Source organism: Saimiri boliviensis, chromosome 4 (genome assembly GCF_048565385.1).
Source record: "Saimiri boliviensis isolate mSaiBol1 chromosome 4, mSaiBol1.pri, whole genome shotgun sequence".
Classification (NCBI taxonomy): Eukaryota; Metazoa; Chordata; class Mammalia; order Primates; family Cebidae; genus Saimiri; species Saimiri boliviensis.
The window spans coordinates 47871988-47890289 of NC_133452.1; the positions used below are offsets into that span (position 1 = coordinate 47871988).

The 18302-nt window shown below is 37.2% G+C and overlaps 1 pseudogene; it reads right to left on the reverse strand.

Annotated features, from left to right (window-relative positions):
• LOC101053647 (protein LSM14 homolog A-like) overlaps positions 1–15835 on the reverse strand; it is a 31134-nt pseudogene extending 15299 nt beyond the window's left edge.
• Positions 15836–18302: the final 2467 nt, after the last annotated feature.

The window sequence follows — 18302 nt, forward strand, 5'->3', positions numbered from 1 at the left end:
CTTATGTATGTAAATAGGTTGCTGTTATTTTCTTCTAAATTTTAAGTTGTCTAGCTTCAGTTCACAGAGCATTAATAAAGCACAGCTTAATTTTTAGTGATTTTAAGTTAGAAAAACTGGAGGAAAAAAAGAAAAAGAAAGAAGAAAATAATTGTAAACAATGTTTTGAAGATATGTAGCCAGGAAAAATTAGAATTTAGTTCAAACTATAGAAAATAATAAAATTTGAAAAACATTAGACAAGACTAGAATCTAACAACAGGTGTGCTATAATCTTTGAAACATATTTTTTCTGCCTCCAGTTTCCCATTTTTGCTAAAGATAAATTATGTTAGGACCAATTTGCTTTGTTATACTTGGTCAGATTATTTGTATAAAGTGCAGCAAGAATAATTATTTTTCACATAGGGTTTTTAAATTGGCTTTGATGCAACTTTGTTCCATAGAAGGAATCTCAGATGAGACTTTTTTAAAGTGGAGCCCAGCCATTGATTTGTACCATAAAACACCTATGAGTTGGGTGAATTTCGCTCCTCCTGAGGCCCCAAGATAACTTGGGCCTCCTATATCTGTCAGAAAGTGACATTCTTTACTTGCCACAGTTCAGGAACCCTGTACAGGAACTGTGTAGACAAGCTATGAGGCCAATTTTCTCACAGGGCTTTTATTGGATGTATAAGTCGAGTTTGATTTCTTAAAGGAAAAAACATCATTTTATTCAAAGCCTTGGTAAAATAAGCAGTTTCTCCAGCTGTGTCTTGTTACAAATGAAAACAGACTCTTATTGTCCTTATGAACCTAACTACATTACCATAATTTAAGACTAATCACAAATAGTTTCTAAGTTCTAGAGAAATCAGGTAGACAGAAACAAATATGCTCCAACTTTTGTTCACAGAAGTATAGTTTACTTAATTGTTAAAAGTTGTAAATAGGACAAAGTTTCCTTGACTCTGAAAAACAAAACAAAGAATCAGAAGCATTTCAAGCAAAAGGTCGAAAAGGTTACCTTAGTCTTCTATTACTTCAGTACATGTAGTTAATTCCAGTTTTACTTGATATTTATGAACATGTGAGCTATGCATGAGTCCTGAAAGTTTTTTTCTCTATTCTAATGTTACAATCTCCAAAGTTATCAGAAACCTACAATCAAGAACACCTGTTAGAGTTTTATAGCTGCTTATAAAACCCCCTTCTAAAGAGGACCAAAATAAGACAACAATTATGTATGGATGACAAAAAGTTTTAGAGCAGCCACAGCCAAAGACATTATTGATGAGGAAATTTGTTACCTCTGTGGCACACAATAATTTAATATAATAATTATTATTACTGATAACATTCAGTAATTCATATCAGAATTATAGGAATTTCCCATTATTTTGGAACACATACCAATAACATATTTATACAAATATAGCTCAAAGAAAGCCAACTACCATTTCATATTTGACAATGCTTCCTATATAATTCATGTAACAGATTAACTAAATGTATCATTTTAAACCTTAGGGAATTTAAAATTTTAAAGGATTAATTAGGTGAAAAAGGACATAATTTATAATTTGATTTTGGAAGTTTGTCAAATGTCAAAGGTTTAAAAGACTTGCAACTCCACAGCTTCTGCACAGCAAAAGAAACAGTCATTAGAGTGAATAGGCAACTGACAGAATGGAAAAAATTTTTTGCAATTTACCCATCTGACAAAGGGCTGATATCCAGAATCTACAAAGAACTAAAACAGATTTACAAGAAAAAAACAAACAACCCCATTCAAAAGTGGGCAAAGAATATGAACAGACACTTTACAAAAGGAGACATACATGAGGCCAACAAACATATGAAAAAATGCTCATCATCACTGGTCATTAGAGAAATGCAAATCAAAACTACATTGAGATACCATCTCATGCCAGTTAGAATGGCAATCATTAAAAAATCAGGAGATGACCGATGCTGGAGAGGATGTGGAGAAATAGGAACTTTACACTGCTCGTGGGAGTGTAAATTAGTTCAACCACTATGGAAGACAGTGTGGTGATTCCTCAAGGACCTAGAAACAGAAATTCCATTTGGCCCAGCAATCCCATTAGTGGGTATATATCCAAAGGATTATAAATCGTTCTACTATAAGGACACATGCACATGATTGTTCACTGCAGCACTGTTCACAATAGCAGAGACCTGGAACCAACCCAAATGCTCATCAATGATAGACTAGACAGGGCAATTTGTGGCACATATACACTGTGGAATATTATGCAGCCATCAAAAACGATAAGTTCGTGTCCTTTGTAGGGACATAGATGAACCTGGAAACCATCATTCTCAGCAAACTGATACAAGAACAGAAAATCAAACACCGCCTGTTCTCACTCATAGTGGGTGTTGAACAGTGAGAACACATGGACACAGGGAGGGGAGCATCACACATTAGGGTCTGTTGAGGGGGAAATAGGGGAGGGACAGTGGGGGGTGGGGAGTTGGGGAGAGATAGCATGGGGAGAAATGCCAGCTATAGGTGATGGGGATGAAGGCATCAAATCACACTGCCATGTGTGTACCTATGCAACAATCTTGCATGTTCTTCACATGTACCCCAAAACCTAAAATGCAATAAAATAAATAAAAATAAAACACTTGCTATCACAAAATAGAATCAGAGGTCATTGTCAAATAAGTCATCCATTTAACCAAAGTAGTTACACAAGGATTAAAAAAAAAAAAAAAGGCTTCATTCTTTGAGCTAGGAGACTTAATTTTTCAAAAAATAAATCCTAATATAAAACAGCATGAGGCCAATTAAATTTGTTTTTCAAAATTTTATATAACTAATTTATAAAATTTTAATCTTGACCATAAGATATAACTTTCATAAGCCCTTTAAAACCTTTATAAGCTTTATTAAGGTGTTGGTTAATGCTTCATAAAATCCTTATTAATCTGACACAGGACCCATAAGTTGGTCTTGCATCAGTGTGCCTTTGACATTAATGGTTAAATTTGTAGAGAAACTGAACTTATTTTATCTCTCAAAATCAGCCTTTACAATCTCATCTGCCTACTTCTTCTGTGATACTTCCTGGGCCTTGAGGAGTTGAATAGCTTTAATTTCAAGCCCTATATCTCAGGAATACTGTCTATTTTGATTGGTATATTCTACTGAGCCTGAAGATGAGGCTTTAATTGCTGTCAGTGTTTAAGATTTAGCAAGATTTAATGTGCTTTTTAGACCCGTGAGTCAAAGCCCTCTAATTCAATGTCACAGGATGTTAAAAGCACATAAAGAAAAATACATGGATGTAATAACCTTAATTTGAGAATTAAAAAAAATTGGCTTTTTTCTAAGCAAACCAAAGTCGATCCATTCTGTAGACACAATTCAGGCTCTTTCACCAGCCACACCTGTCATTACCCAATGAGCCTATGAACAAAGTGACCTCGGTGGCAGGGATGGAGGTTACACATGGGCTTAGCAACATGAAATTCCACTCACCAGGGTTTACCTGGCTATGGCCATGACTGAGTGCCCAATTAGCCAGCAGCAGAGACCAATATCAAACCCTTGATATGGCACTATTACTTGAGGTGATCAGCCAGCTACCTGGTGGCAGGTTCATTGTATTCAACCTCCTCCATCCTGGAAAGGGCAGAGGTTTGTTCTCACTGTAGTAGACACTTACTCTAGATACGGGTTTGCCTATCCTGCATGCAATGCTTCTGCCAAGACTACCATCTGTGAACTCATGAAATACCTTATCCACCATCATGGTATTCCACACAGCATTGTCTCTGACCAAGACAATTACTTTACAGGTGAAGAAGTGCAGCAGTGGGTTCATGGTCATGGAATTCACTGATCTTATCATGTTTCCCAAGATCCTGAGGCAGCTGGATTGATAGAATGGTGGAATGACCCTGTGAAGTCACAATTACAATGCCAACTAGGTGACAATACTTTGCAGGGCTGGGGAAAAGTTCTCCAAAAGGCCACATATGCTCTGAATCAGTGTCCAATATATGGTACTGTTTTTCTCAAAGTAGGATTCACAGGTCCAGAAATCAAAGGGTGTAAGTGGAGTGGGAGCACTCACCATCACCCCTAGTGATCTTCTAGCAAAATTTTTGCTTCTTGTTCCCATGACATTACATTCTGCTGGCCTAAAGGTCTTAGTTCCAGAGGAAAGAATACTGCCACTCTGAGACACAACAACAATTCTATTAAAGTAGAAGTATAGATTGCCACCTGAACACTTTGGGTTCCTCCTACCTTTAAGTCAACAGGCTAAGAAGGGAGTTACAATGTTGGCTGGGGTGACTGACCCAGACTGTCAAGATAAAATCATTCTACTACTCCATAGCAGAGGTAAAGAAGAGTATGCACGGAATACAAGAGATCTGTTAGGGCATCTTTTACTATTACCATGCCCTGTGATTAAGGTCAATGGGAAACTGCAACAGCCCAATCCAGGAAGGACTACAAATGGCCCAAACCCCTCAGTAATGAAAGTTTGGGGTCAATCCACCAGGAAAAAAAAAAATTACCTGCTGAGGTACTTGCTAATGACAAAGGGAATACAGAATGGGTAGTAGAAGAAGGTAATCATCAATACTGGCTGCGTGGCCAGCTGCCAAAATAAGTACTGCAGTTGTCATGAGTTTTTCCTCCTTCTTTTGTTAAAAACGTTTTTGTACATTGTACAAAGAAATATCTTCATGTGCTAAGAAATTATTTTAATTTTGTTAACTTTTCCTTCAACATGTGACACAAGATTTATTGACTTCGTATCAGCATTTAAGTATTGTTAACTTTATTTGACAGTATTTGGGTTGGGGATTGGTGCATTCCAGTTGTATGAAGAATAATTGTATTGTGTTAGGTGTAATTATGACCTTATTATTGTCTTTATTTGAAGATTATATATGATCTCAGGAGATGTGTATAGGTACAAGTTGACAAGGGGTGGACTTGTGATGGCTAATACTGAGTGTCAACTTGATTGAATTGAAGGATACAGTATTGATCTTGTGTGTGTCTGTGAGGGTGTTGCCAAAGGAGATTAACATTTGAGTCAGTGCGCTGGGGAAGGCAGACCCACTCTTAATCGAGTGGGCACCATCTAACCAGCCACCAGCCAATATAAAACAGGCAGAAAAAGGTTAAGTGATAAGATGGGCCTAGCCTCCCAGCCTACATCTTTCTCTTGTGCTGGATGCTCTCTGTCCTCCAACATCGGACTCCAAGTTCTTCTGTTTTGGTATTCAAGACTGGCTTTCCTTGCAGTAAGCTGAAGACTCAGGAGAGTTGAGTTGGAACTCTCAATTTTACTTCTAGGAACACTGTGATTAATTAGACAATGCCGGAGTGCTACACGAGTCAGACTATTCTGATTGCTGCTTCACCACTGCTGTCCATTGCAAGAGCTATGTTCACCTTGCCTTTGATGGTTGAATGCCATCACTTGGCCCCTGTTACCTCTAGATTCAATTATTCCCATTGTATTTAAATTTTGTAGTTGAGTGACTGCAGTTTTCATCATTAGATCTGACATACAGAGATGAGCAAACACAGGGCTCTTCAAAGATGCAGGTGCTGCCCTCACAAATTTATTTCAGACGACATTGGTCAAGGTTGTATCTTCTGGACCCTCCCAGCTGGGATGAGTAGGTCTAAAGTGACTAATCCACTCCACCATCCCAATCTCACTATGTCTTTGGATCCCTTCCTCTACATTAAACTAAGGGAGATTAGGCATTTCCAGCTTGCTCACAGTTGGCCATCTTTTAATCCATATTTTAGCTAACCAGGCAAATAAACTATTAGAACTTTTTTCATTCCCTGAGCTGCAACATTAAATGCAGAGTCCCTACTTAGTAGGCCCAAATCAGTAAATTCAGCCTGATCCAACTCTGTTTTTTCCACCATTATCCCATACGTTTAATACCTATTCCCATGCTTGCTCTCCAGATTACTGTTTATAAAAATTACAGAACTCAAACAGTTCTTTCTGAATGTAGCACTTTTCCTCATCCATCACATTCTCAACCTCACCTCTAGGGGCGCACCAGGACTTTAGCATAGTTATAGATTTAGAAGCAAACAGAGAAAAAAAACAAACAAACAGACAAACCAAAAAGAAGCAAACAAAGGTGTTAGGGGTGGCTTCTGAGGAGAATCAACATTATCTTGCCTGGCAACTGCCTCAGGGGAGGCCATCACTGTTGCTGAAAAGGCTGATGGCAGCATGGGTCTGGGAGGGGATGTTGCCACTACTGGGGATGGGGAAGCTGTTAATTCTGCCAAAAAAAAAAAAAAAAAAAAAAAAAAAGTCCATCTGAGTTTACAAACTCAGGTTCCCCAGCTTCATCAGGGTCTTCCCACATGTCCCCATTCCAAGTTGCAGGGCCCCATTCTTTTCTAATCAATGCCCTCACTTTAATAGTAGACTGGTAAGGCTGTACATGAATGTTTTGTTGCAGATCAGCCACTCACATGATAAGAGCTTCTGTCTGTTTTCCACAATTTTAACTCTTTCTCTACAGTAGATAAGACTCTCACTCAGGGCAATCTTAGCAGGTTTGAGGCTCAGTATCTGCTTTTGAAGCTGGGATACAGTATCCCTGAGTTCATCATTTTCTTTCATCAGTTTGTCCACTGAACTTAGGAGCAACCACCAGCTTCATTATGTTATTGGTTCTCCATATATGATCAAAGATATTATGTGAAGAGTCACTAAATTCCTTGCCTCTCATGAGCAGTGAATCAGGAGTGTCAAATGCATCAATTTTGCCTAACTCTTTAAACACTTCATGCCAAAGACTATCAGTGTTCTCCATACTATTAGAGGTACAGTCCTTAGCACTCTTGGGTGTAACCATATTAAGTAGCCAATTCCTGAAACTCCAAAACAATGAAAGAATTCCATCCATAATATTCTGTTCCTCTAGAACCACTCTTGGTACCAAAATCTGTATGAGTCAGAGTTCTCTTAGAGGGACAGAATTAATAGGATATATATATATATATATATATATATATATATATATGTTATTAGTTAATAACTAATGCACTCTCATATATATATATTATATATATATATATATAATATATATATATATATATGTATATGGCATACATATAAGTAGCTATATTTTAGAGATGAGGTCTCACTTTATTATTGCCCACAATGGTCTCAAACTTTGGGCTTCAAGTTATCTCCCTATAGTGGCTTCCAAAAGTGCTGGTGTTATAGGCATGAGCCACCATGCCAGGCCCAGCATCCATTCTTCTTTTTCTTCCTTTCTTTTTGTTTTTGTTTTTTTTTTTTTAATTTTTCTTACGTATAGTCATTCCCAACCAGCATGCATTCTTAACAGAACAAGAAATCATGTCAGTTTATAGAGTCAAAGAGAGACTTCTAAAAGAAGAACGTTGTTATTGAGGCAGATGACTGGAGGAAACATTTTAAAAAGCCATCCAGGAGAATGCCACGGTATCCCTGGGTGACTGCATTCCTGGTACCTTAACAGCTTCTGATATTTATTTTCACTGAAAATAAAAATGTAAATGAGAATATCACCTAAAATAAAAGAAAGACCCCACTAAATTCCTTGTACCTTAACAGTTTCTGATGTTTATTTTCACCTAAAATAAAAATGTAAATGAGAATCTCAACTAAAATAAAAGGCCCCAAAATAGGCTGTCTGCAAGCTGAGGAGCAAGGAGAGGCAGTCTGAGTCCCAAAACTGAAGAACTTGGAGTCCCATGCTCAAAGGCAGGAAGCAGCCAGCGTAGGAGAAAGATGTAAGCTGGGAAGCTAGGCCTGTCTCGTTGCTTTACATTTTTCTGCCCACTCTATATTGGCTTGCAGCTGATTAGATGGTGCCCACCTGATTAAAGGTAGATCTGCCTTTCCTACCCACTGACTCAAATGTTAGTTTCCTTTGGCAACACCTTCACAGTTTGAGACCATCCTGGATGATAATAAACACCTTCACAGACACACCCAGGATCAATATTACATCCTTCAATTCAATCAAGTTGACAGTCAGTATTAACCATGGAAACAGGACTAATATATATAGCAATCCTTATATGAAGTGCTTGGAAGCAGAAATGTTGAATATTTTGGCTTTTTTCAAGTTTTGGAATATTTGCATATCCATAGTGAGATATTTTAGAAATGGAACCCAAGTCTAAACATAAAATTTATTTATGTTTTATATGTACTTATACACAAAGCTTAAAAGTAATTTTCCACAATATTTTTAATAATTTTACACATGAAACAAAATCTGTGCACACTAAACCTGTTTAGCACCAGTGTCACTATCTCAGTCACTCATAGACAATCTGTGGTTCTTTGGCATCACCATCATTCCTGAAGCTGAATTTATATGCTACTAATAAGCAATTATTTTCTTATATTTATTCACACACAATTAGTTAACAGTGAAAAATATGATGTACTATTAACATAATGAAAAAATAATGTGTTTAGTGAAACTAAGCAGCACAGAGGCATCAGCAGAATACCTGTATCCGCTATTAAGCAGCAACAGCCAACAAAGGCAGGCCTTCAGTGTCCATCCATGATGCTGTCTTATTATTAAAAGCTTACTGCATTTAAGGTTAATCTTGTTATGTGTGAATTTGATCTTGCCATTATGATACTAGCTGGTTATTTTGCCTGTTAGTTGATGCAGTTTCTTTATAGCATTGTTGGTCTTTACAATTTGATGTTTTTGAAGTGGCTGGCACCAATTCTTCTTTTCCATGTTTAGTGCTTCCTTCAAGAGCTCTTGAAAGGCAGGCCTGGTGGTAACAAAATCTCTCAGCCTTTGCTTCTCTGTAAAGGATTTTATTTCTCCTTCACTTATAAAGCTTAGTTTGGCTGGATATGAAATTCTGGGCTGAAAATTCTTTTCTTTAAGAATGTTGAATATTGGCGCCTACTCTCCTCCGGCTTGCAAGGTTGCAGCCAAAAGATCTGCTATTAGTCTAATGGGCTTCCTTTTGTGGATAACCTGATCTTTTCCTGGCTGCTCCTAGCATTTTTTCCTTCATTTCAACCTTGGTAAAGCCGATGATTGTGTGTCCAGCAGTTGCTCTTCTCAAGGAGTATTGTTAATGGGCTAAATGCCCCAATTAAAAGACACAGACTGGCAAAGTGGATAAAGAGTCAAAACCCGAGGGCTGGGCATGGTGGCTCAAGCCTGTAATCCCAGCACTATGGGAGGCCGAGACAGGTGGATCACAGTCAAGAGATCGAGACCATCCTGGTCAACATGGTGAAACCCCATCTCTACTAAAAATACAAAAAACTAGCTGGGCATGGTGGCACGTGCCTGTAAGCCCAGCTACTGAGGAGGCTGAGGCAGGAGAATTGCCTGAACCCAGGAGGCAGAGAAAACAGACTTTAAACCAACAAAGATCAAAAGATACAAAGAAAGGCATTACATAATGGTAAAGGAATCAATGCAACAAGAAGAGCTAGCTATCTTAAATATATGCACACAATACAGGAGCACCCAGATTCATAAATCAAGTTCTAACAGACAAAAAGACTTGGACTCCCACACAATAATAGTGGAAGACTTTAACACTCACTATCAATATTAGACAGATCAATGAGACAGAAAATTAACCAGGATATTGAGGACTTGAAGTCAGCTCTGGACCAAGTGGACCTAAGAGACATCTACAGAACTCTCCACCCCAAAAACCACAGAATATACATTCTTCTCAGCACCACATCACACTTATTCTAAAACTGACCACATAATTGGAAGTAAAATACTCCTCAGCAAATGCAAAAGAAGGAAAATAATAACCAACAGTCTCTCAGACCACAATGCAATCAAACTAGAACTCAGGATTAAGAAACTCACTCAAAACTGTGCAGCTACATGGAAACTAAACAATCTGCTCCTGAATTACTACAGAATAAACAACAAAATAAAGGCAGAAATAAAGATGTTCTTTGAAATCAATGAGAACGAAGACACAACATACCAGAATCTCTGGGACACATTTAAAGCAGTGTCTGGAGGAAATTTATAGCACTAAATGCCCACAAAATTTGTAGCACTAAACCAAAAAAAATCCAAAATCGACACCCTAACATCACAAATAAGAGAACTAGAGAAGCAAGAGCAAACAAAATCAAAGCTAGCGGAAGACAAAAAATAACTAACATCAGAGCAGAACTGAAGGAGACAGAGACATAAAAATCCTTCAAAAAAAATCAATGAAGCCAGGAGCTGCTTTTTGAAAAGATCAATGAAATGGATAGACCTCTAGACAGACTAATAAAGAAGAAAAGAGAGAGGAATAAAATAGACACAATGAAAGATAATAAAGGGGATATCACCACCGATCCCACAGAAATACAAACTATCATCAGAGAATACTATAAACACCTCTATGCAAATAAATCAGAAAATATAGAAGAGATGGATAAATTCAGGACACCTACACCCTCCCAAGACTAAACCAGAAAGAAGCTGAATCCCTGAATAGACCAGTAACATGTTCTAAAATTGAGGCAGCAATTAATAGCCTACCAATCAAAAAAAGTCGAGGACCAGATGGTTTCACAGCCGAATTCTACCAGAGGTAGAAAGAAAAGCTAGTACCATTCATTCTGAAAGTATTCCAAACAATGGAAAAAGAGGCAATCCTCGTTAACTCATTTTATGAGGCCAACATCATCCTGATACCAAAACCTGGCAGAAACACAACAAAAAAAGAAAATTTGAGGCCATTATCCGTGATGAATATCAATGTGAAAATCCTCAATAAAATACTGGCAAATCAAATCTTGCAGCACATCAAAAAGCTTATCCACCACGATCAAGTCAGCTTCATCCCTGGGATGCAAGGCTGGTTCAATATATGCAAATCAATAAACATAATCCATCACATAAACAGAACCAAAGATAAAAACCACATGATTATCTCAATAGATGCAGAGAAGGCCTTCAACAAAATTCAACAGCACTTTATGCTAATAACTCTCAATAAACTAAGTATTGATGGAATGTATCTCAAAATAATAAGAGCTATTTATGACAAACTCACAGCCAATATCATACTGAATTAACAAAAACTGGAAGCATTCTTTTTGAAAACCAGCACAAGACCAAGATGCTCTCTCTCACCACTCCTATTCAACATAGTATTGAAATTTCTGGTCAGGGCAAACAGGCAAGAGAAAGAAATAAAGCGTAATCAAATAGGAAGAGAGGAAGTCAAATTGTCTCTGTTTGCAGATGACATGATTGTATATTGAGGTGACCCAATATTCTCAGCCCCAAATCTCCTTACGCTGATAAGCAACTTCAGCAAAGTCTCAGGATACAAAATTAATGTGCAAAAACTACAAGTATTCCTATACACCAATACCAGACAAACAGAAAGCCAAATCATGAGTGAACTTTCATGCTCAATTGCTAAAGAGATAATGAATTACCTAGGAATACAACTTACAAGGGATGTGAAGAACATCTTCAAGGAGAACTATAAACTACTGCTCAAGAAAATAAGAACACAAACAAATGGAAAAACATTCTATGCTCATGGTTAAGAGGAATCAATATCGTGAAGATGATCATGCTGCCCAAAGTAATTTATAGATTCAGTGCTATCCCCATCAAGCTACCATTGACTTTCTTCACAGAATTGGAAAAACCTACTTTAAATTTCATATGGAACCAAAAAAGAGCCCACATAGCTAAGACAATCCTAATCAAAAAGAACAAGCTGGAGGCATCACGCTACCTGACTTCAAACTATAAGGCTACAGTAATCAAAACAGCACGTTATTGTACCAAAACAGATATATAGAGCAATGAAAAAGAATGGAGTCCTCAGAAATAATGCCACACAACTAAAATCATCTGATCTTTGACAAACCTGACAAATTAATAAATAATGTTGGGAAAACTGGCTTAGCCATATGCAGAAAACTAAAACTGGATCCCTTCCTTACATCTTATACAGAAATTAACTCAAGATGGATTAAAGACTTAAACAAAAGACCTAAAACCATAAAAACTCTAGAAGAAAACCTAAGCAATACCATTCAAGACATAGGCATGGGCAAAGATTTCATTAGTAAAACACGAAAAGCAATGGCAACAAAAACCAAAATAGACAAATGAGACCTAATTAAACTAAAGAACTTCTGCACAGCAAAAGAAACTATCATCAGAGTGAAGAGGCAATCAACAGAATGGGAAAAAATTTTTGTGATCTACCCATCTGAATATTCACAGTCTACAAAGAACTTAAAAAATTTATGAGAAAAAAAAACCTCATCAAAAAGTGGACAAAGGATATGAACAGACATTTCTCAAAAGGAGACATTCATGCAACCAACAAACTTGAGAAAAAAAGCTCATCATCACTGGTCATTAGAGAAATGCAAGTCAAAACCACTGTGAGATATCATCTCACACCAGTCTGAATGGTGATCATTAGAGTCAGGAGACAACAGATGCTGGAGAGGATGTGGAGAAATAGGAATGGTTTTACACCGTTGATGGGAGTGTAAATTAGTTTAACCATTGTGGAAGACAGTGTAGTTATTCCTCAAGAATCTAGAACCAGAAATACCATTTGACCCAGCAATCCCATTACTGATTATATGCCCAAAGGATTGTAAATTACTATAAAGACACATGCACACGTATGTTTATTGCAGCACTATTCACAATAGCAAAGACTTGGAATCAGTGCCAATCATTAATAGACTAGATAAAGAAAATGTGGCACATATACACCATGGAATACTATGCAGCCATAAAAAAGGTTGAGTTTGTGTCCTTTGCAGGGGCATGGATGAAGCTGGAAACCATCACTCTTAGCAAACTTATACAAGAACAGAAAACCAAACACCTCATGTTTTTACTCATAAGTAGGAGTTGAACAATGAGAACACATGGACACAGCTAGGAAAACATCCACACTGGTGCCTGTCAGGGGGTGGGGGCCTAGGGGAGGGATAGCATTAGGAGAAATACCTGATGCAGATGGCGAGGTGATGGATACAGCAAACTACTATGGCATATGTGTACCTATGTAACAAACCGGCATATTCTGCCCACGTATCCCAGAAGTCAAAATATAATAATTTTTAAAAGGCTAAAAAAAATGTTACTGCACACTGGCTTTTATTTTTTAGGTGGAAATAAACATCAGAAGCTGTTAAGGTACCAGGAATGTAGTCACCCAGGCATACCGAGGCATTTTTCTGGATGGCTTTTTAAAATGTTTCTCCAGTCATCTGCCTCAGTAACAACGTTCTTGTTTTAGAAGTCTCTCTTTGACTTTATAAACTGACATGATGATTTCTTGTTCTGTTAAGAATGCATGCTGGTTGGGAATGACTATGTGGGAAAATTTTTTAAAAAGAAAAGGGAGAAAAAGCAGAATGCATGCTGGGCCTGGTGTGGTGGCCCATGCCTGAAATACCAGCAATTTGGGAAGCCACGACAGTGGAATCACTTGAGGCCCAAAGGGTGAGACCAGCCTGGTCAATAATAAAGCAAGACCTCATCTCTACAAATATAAATATAAAAAAAAAAAATAAAATAATAACAAAGAAGGCACACTGCTCTAGTCTTTCAATAAGCTCATAACATGTTTACCACATCACCTACAGGCATTTTTTCTACGGTGTTAACGTCATCCTCGTCATCACTATTATCATAATCATATTGAGTCAGAACCGTTAGGTTATTTCACCACCACTCAGTGAATGAACAACTGAAGCCTCATTTCCAATGTTAAAAACTTCAATATTCACTTCTTCCAGCTTACTGATGAACTCTGAAGGTGTATTTTTTTTCTATATGTAAAGAGGTCAGACATTATTTCCTTCTCATTTGACATATGGAATCCTTCAAAGTCATCACCTTGTTTATCATCATCCCTGAACGTGAGTTGCAGGCCAGAGATTGTGCCAGGCATGCACAACTGTGTCTTTGGTCACTGCGAGGCAAGAACTGGCCATAGAATATAAGGCATCTTTTATGTTATTATTTTTTTTTCTAAATCTTTCACATCCATGCCACTGTTCACTGCAACTCGAATGCTGTTCAATAAACTGATTTTATATTTACTCTTTATAAATCTAATGATACCTTAATTACATAGCTAAATTAATGAAGTCATAGTTGGGAAGAAGTACATGGCATAAACATTATTTTTATGAGAATTTCAGCTGTAGGATGAGCAGAATGGTTGTCAAAAAATAACAAAATCTTGCAGTCATCATCCAGTTCAGCTTCCCTGTAGTAAGCACAAGTTGCTGGAACAAATTTTTGGTAAAACTAATCATAAAACATGTCCCTGTTGATTCATGCTTTCAACCATTGTGGAAGACAGTGTGGTGATAATAAATTTCCTCTTTGAAAACAGTGAGGCCGTAAGTTTTGCCTGTTGTAGAAAATTTATACTTATGTGTGCCTACTGCATTAGTGCATCCCAGCACCATTTTTCTGTCCTTGGCATCCTTAGTTCTGCAGGGGCTCTCATCAGCTGTAGTGAGTGCCTTTCTGGGGCAGCAATACCAGAACAATGATTTTTTTCTTAATTTGTTAATTGTTTATCAAGAGAAACTATTTCTTAACCCACATGTTTGTTTTATGATTCAGGAACACAGGTCAGTGACAAACTTCTAGGTAATTCAACCCAAAGAATTACCCTTCTGAGAAATTCAGCACCCCCACTTTTCTTTTTGAGACAGGGTTTTATTCTGCTGCCCAGGCTGAAGTGCAGTAGTGCAATCACAGCACACTATAGACTTGACTTCCCAGACTCAAGCGATCCTCTCAGCTTACATCACAAGTCGTTGGGATCACAGGTACACACCTCTATGCCTGGCTAATTTTTAAATTTTTTTTAGAGACAGGGTCTCCTTATGTTACCCAGGCTGGTCTTTTTCTCCTGGACTAAAGTGATTCTCCTGCTTCGGGCTCTCAAACTGTTGGGATTATAGGTGTGAGCCATTGTGCCTGATCCGTATATACATATTTTAGTTTTTGTGGAGATGTGGTGTCACTACGCTGCCCAGGCTTATCTCAAACTCTTGAGCTCAAGCAATCCTCCCACTTCAACCTTACAAAATGTTGGGATTACAGGTGTGAGCTACCACAACCGGCAAGAAATTCTTTATATTCCAATATCATCTTGTACTCTGAAAAATACCAGCCTTTCTCACCTCCTCAAAATCTTTCATGGAATCATTATTTCTGTGGAAATCTGCACTTGTCTTCTGTCTTGGTTCAGCCACAGCTGCAAGCCTAAGGAATACAACAAATGCTCCAACAATATGAAATCACAGATGCTTGGCCGGAATACCATGCATCTGAAGTTTCGTCAGAGCACTGAAAGCTATGGTGGTTACTGTTTTTCATTAATTCAACACGAGCATCCTTCCAGGCTCATGAAGAAATGAACCAGAACAGTCATTTATGATCAGCATTATAAACTTACTCTGGCATCAGATTTTTACCAGTGATGACATTGGCAAATTTGTCATTGAATTCATCCACTGCTTCATGATCAATAGATGCTTTCTTACCACAAATCTTCAAAAATTGAATGTCATGTCTTTTGTTAAATTTCTGCAACCAGCCTGTTGCATATTCATAGTTCCCCTCAATTTTCAGTTCATCATGGTAAATCTGCCTGTTTTATGATCTGTATACCAGTAAGTGACATGTGTTCATTGCAATGCTGATGCATGCGTACTTTCAATGCACAACTGAGATCATCATTTTTAGCTTTTATGCAGTGTTTCTCTACTTTTTCACTACTATTCATCATTGTCACCACAGAACTTCAAAAGTCTCTCCTTCTGTTTCTTCAGGTCACATATGGTGATCCTTTCCACTCCACACTCTTCTGTAAGACATTTCACACTTATGCCACTGTCCAGTTTTGCCAACAAATGAACCTTCTATGTTATAGATGAACATAAATGCTTGCTTCCTTGTTTCTTACCACTATTACTCATAGGGGTATCTGCAGGCCTTTTTGACATTTATCAAAATAATTTTATAGTGCAGAGCAGAGAATAAGCAAAAAACAAACAAACAAAAACCCACAGTGAGTAATGCATGTAAGTCTTGGCCCCAAGCAGAGCATTGTAGAGAACCTGCCTTTGGTGTGTCCAGTCTGCATATGCAGCATTTTATCACTCTTTGTGTGTGTGATTACATAGAGGAATTTCATCATGTGTAGAAAAAACATGGCAGCCAAAGGGGACTGGGAGGGTCTTTTTTCCCTTGAGGATGCTGAATCCGTACATTTTGACTATGATCCATCACATAATGTCAAGTGTGAATTTTCCACTTGTAGCATTGTCAGAAATCAAAAAGTTTCAGATTTTGGAACATTTCAAATTTCAGCTCTTCAGATTAAGAATGTTGAACCTAAAAATATATAGATTATATAGACATTAAACAGATGTTTTTTAAAATTCCATGATTTTATTAAATCAGTAAGACTTCAGAGGAGATATATATACATACATACATACACCCCCCCACACACACATATGCACACATATATATATCTCCTCTGAAGAAACCTAACACAGTATTATATGCATAATTACTATTTGGTGAACTGAGGAGATCTTTCAAAACGGAAAGGCTTTTTAATAACACTTATCAACTTTGTCTTTGCCCTGTTGCCTTTTGAAACACAAAAGATTTTTGACATTTAATATGTCCCCAAATAAGTCACATCAGATCCTATTGTAGAATAGATTTAAATGAGCAAAATATCTTTTCAATTCTCTAAGAGTTCTTTAAGAGAGACAATTCTTGATGGATTTTGAACATTCACCTTAGAATAGGTTTAGAGTTTCAAATTGAACTTCTGTCTTTGATCCTCAAATCAGCTTCTGATGGAAAAATGCAACTCTGGTTTTGACTGGAGTAAGCTAAAATATCAAAATAAAATTTAGGACATTTAACCGCTGTTTTTTTAAAATTCTGTGATTTTATTATAAGTCAGTAAGACACATGTGGATTAAATTTTCTTATAATATACAAGGTTTGAATAATTAAGAAAACCTGGTTTGGGTTTGATTAACTGAAAAACATTCACAACCCAATGCCTATCTTCTTTCTCCACATCTTTTCCTGAAAATTTTCTTGAAAACTGCTTTCCCCTCATGAACTCAACATATAGAAGAGTGATGCTATGAATATGAAAGAGGTTGAAATCAGCCCTAGGAGAAGTTGATTCTGAGTTTAATGAACCTTGGACTAATCACAATGCCCAATTTCTGAAAGTCTCCTATCTGAGAACTTCATACAACCAAAAAATATTAGGCTGTTTTTCAATTACTTGTAAGGGCTGTAGTAACCAAAGCAGCATGGTACTGGTGCCAAAACAGATATATATGCCAATATAAATGAACAGAGACCTCAGAAATAATGTCACATATCTACAACCATATCTTTGACAAACCTGACAAAAATAAGCAATAGGGGAAAGGATTCCCTATTTAATAAATGGTGTTGGAAAAACTGGCTAGCCATATGCAGAAAACCGATACTGAACCCCTTCCTTACACCTTATACAAAAATTAACTCAAAGTAGATTAAAGACTTAAACATAAGACCTAAAACCATAAAAACCCTAGAAGAAAACATAGGCAATACCATTCAGGACATAGGCATGGGCAAAGACTTTATGACTAAAACACCAAAAGCAATGGCAACAAAAGCCAAAATAGACAAATGGGACCTAACTAAATTTAAGAACTTCTGTACAGCAAAAGAAACCGTCATCAAAGTGAGCAGACAACCTACAGAATGGGAGGAAATTTTGGCACTCTGTCCATCTGACAAAGGGCTAATATCCAGAATTTACAAGGAACTTAAACAAATTTACAAGAAAAAAAAAAAAAAAACTCATCAAAAAGTGGGCAAAGGATATGAACAGACACTCTCAAAAGAAGTCATTTATGCGGCCAAAAAATAAATGAAAAAAGCTCATCATCACTGGTCCTTAGAGAAATGCAAGTCAAAACTACTGTGAGATACCATTTCACACTAGTTAGAATGGTGATCCTTAAAAAGTCAGGAAACAACAGATGCTGGAGAGAATGTGGAGAAATAGGAACGCTTTTACAGTGTTGGTGGGTGTGTAAATTAGTTCAACCATTGTGGAAGACAGTGTAGTGATTCCTGAAGAATCTAGAACCAGAGATACCATCGGACCCAGCAATCCCATTACTGTGTATATATGCAGAGAATTATAAATTATTCTACTATAA